Source organism: Hypomesus transpacificus, chromosome 22, assembly GCF_021917145.1.
Source record: "Hypomesus transpacificus isolate Combined female chromosome 22, fHypTra1, whole genome shotgun sequence".
Taxonomy (NCBI): Eukaryota; Metazoa; Chordata; class Actinopteri; order Osmeriformes; family Osmeridae; genus Hypomesus; species Hypomesus transpacificus.
In genome coordinates this window covers 626,815-629,974 of record NC_061081.1, presented here as the reverse complement: position 1 = coordinate 629,974, position 3,160 = coordinate 626,815, and positions in this window count along the sequence as shown.

Sequence of the window (3,160 nt, the reverse complement as noted above, 5' to 3'; positions counted from 1 at the left end):
GTTAAAGGTTGCTCAGAATCAGTGTTCAAGATAGCCTAACTAATACGACGAACGTGCATCATAATTGCGTTTTCACTGCTCTCTATGCAATTGTTTCATTTGGCAACAATTGCATAGAGAAACGTACTGATAGTCACGTATAACTGTAGGCTACTCCCTTAAAAGTGTTGACTAAATTTTATGTTTTTAACAAATATACATAAAAAATGTTGTTCATGTCAATCGTTTGTTATCATATACAGCGTAAGGTTCATGTCCACGTGTGGGAGTGTACGTTCCTATGTGTGCATTCATTCATTTATATGGTTCATGCGCAAAGAGCAAGTGCCATCGTGTGTGCGCGTGTGTACAGTATGAGAGTTTGTGTGTGTGAGAGAGAGAGAGAGAGAGAGAGAGAGAGAGAGAGAGAGAGAGAGAGAGAGAGAGAGAGAGAGTGAGTGAGAGAAGGTGGGGGTTTTAGGGAGAGAGACTGCACACTTGTTCTTCAATACGATGATTACCCTACGAAAGGATATATGAATCGCAACAGCAAAGCCAATGACAGAATTTACGTGTGAAATGAATTTCCTATTTTTTTTAACCTCTAAATGCAAATGTATTGATTCGTTTCTGGTTAAAAACAAAACAAAGACTACAGCCTAATGGTGATTAATATTTCAGCAACAACAAATCTAGAATCTCACTGTGACTGGCGACAATGTCTGGCGTTCTTTTAGCAAAACTGAGACTGCTGGCGCTGCAACGTGCCATATTTTGGCGGAGCACCGAGGCCTAAATAAAGGGTTATAATGTAAAGCATTCAATTTCTGGCTTGTGGTTCCTCTAACTCGAGTGCAGTCTCGTCTTTGAAGGCAGACACTTGGTGTAAATGTACAGTTAAAATATTCTATTCGCAAGTCCCCAGGCGGAGCTCCGACAGTCCCTAGCTTCATTAAAATTGCATCAGTATCCCTGTGAAAGGGGGGAAATGTTCAGGGGAAAGAGAAAAATAAAACAGAGGGCCTAATTATAACAAAGGGAAACAGCCATGCCCTTTTCTTTTTGAACAGCAGAGCCACCATGATGTGTAGGGTAGCTGTACGTCTCAATGTTAGGAACAAATGCAGCAAGGTGTACATCAATGATAGGTGTGTGTTACTCACAGGTAAAATGCTTTGGTTGGGATATTTCAAGCAAGAAAATAATCGATTTTCTTTGGCAATGGTTATGAAGGTCCACATGCTGTGGGTGTGTGCGCGTGCGCATAGGTGCGCGCGGTATATGTGTGATAAAGTATTTCAACGTGAGATAGATTGATTCGCTATCAAAGGATCCCAATAGATTTTCTCGCACCTTTCTGAAAGTGAAATGGGTAACTGTCTAGGGAGACTGCACGAGCAGCGAGACTACATAAAGTAAATTTCAAATCCCGGTGAGACTCCGCCGCCCTCCCTGACCAACGGTAATTAACAGGGCTGGCTAATGACTACTTACTCGCTCCTCATAATTATCTGCTTTTCATAATTCGATGTGTAATTTAATAATTTGCTCATATTAACGTATTAAGTGATTGACTCATTTAGGGAAAATGATAACCGTTCACCAGGAGCATCTTTTAATTGATCACGGCTGTTTAGTAATCTTAGAGCTTCTGAAAATTGTGTTGTTAGGCTAAAACTAGAAGACAATGAAATAGCCTATAGGTTTTCAATTAGACACAGGCTGTTTAAGCTATTTCATGTTGGTAAAGGTAGGTCAAGAATTATCTCACTATTTTTGAATTTAGAGCCAATTAACTGAATTGAATTATTGTTAAAATAACTACAATGTTGTTCCAAATGTGCAAATGGACGTTATATGTATGAAAATATGGGTCTGATGATCAATAGGTAACCACTCCAGCCAAAGCTGCATGCTAGCTCTGACGTCATAACCCATGTATCAGTGTTTGACTCAAAACAGACAAGCTCACTTTTTGAGTTTTCAATGGGCCCTAAATGGATGTTTATTGTGCAATGTTTTGATCAATTCCACCTGTTCACAGCTGATTATGCAGCCCAGATATTACTTTATCGCACTTTAACTATTGATTGAATACATTGTGTGCTTGGGCTCTATTGAAGAGCAATTGCACAATTCACCAAAAAGTATTGTAGTTTTCCATAGAGTTAGTTGAAAATGTTTGCATTTTATTATACACTCACTCCCAGTTAGACTACAGCCTATTACAGCCTTTAATCAAACTGGATGTATCAAAAATGTATCCACATAATGGCATGCAAATACATTCCGATGCTATAAATAATCTGTTTAAAATGTGGAGGACAGATTTCAGAAGTGCTAATTGCAGGCGCCTCTCTCCCCCTTCCCTCAGGTAGCTATCCATGGTTCTGAAACGCATCTGAATTCGCTGGCGTTCCACCAACCCAGTCACCCGCTAGATCGCCCTGACATGAACAGGCGCTTTGGAAATGACACTCCACTCAAAATGTTTATTCTTTATCTAGCCTATACGAGACCCACAAACCAAGCTGTGTGCTTCAAAGGCCCTTTCGCCTGCGACGGGTGGAGAAAAAGAACAAGTAGTGGTGCTGCCTGTGTATTTAAATAGAGACGGGCACATTGGCAGGCGGGCTGTTTTTCTGGCGGGCTGACATCTGGCAGAGCGGCGCTCCAGGGACCCATCCAGCTCTCTATAGACTCCCTGATTAGACTCTAATAGAATATTAGCATTTGCTCTCAGGTAGGCTAGCGCGAGCTGCACGAACTGGCAGCAAGTCAGTCAGAAAAAGCACGTGCTCTCTTTTAAATTGGTGGAACAGTACAAATTTCAAGAAAGTGAAGACTGCAAAATAATAATATAGGGATGCAAAAAGTAAACTACCTAGTAACAGTTTAAAGACAAACTGGCTATATTTTTTTTGCTGAAAGGGTCTAGACTAAAATTGAGTAACCTAATAACAATTGTTGTCAAATAGCATTTGATGACTCTCCAGGAGTTGTGTAAGTTGATTAAATTGAATATTTCCAACTTTCCAAGAATTAGGCCTGCATTGATGCACTCATCGAAAAGGTCCAATAAAATGTTAAAATTTGTTCTTTAATGAAACACATATTGCAATTCAATAATCAAATAACTTAAATATACATGAATGTAATAAATTAATAGTACCATTCAACC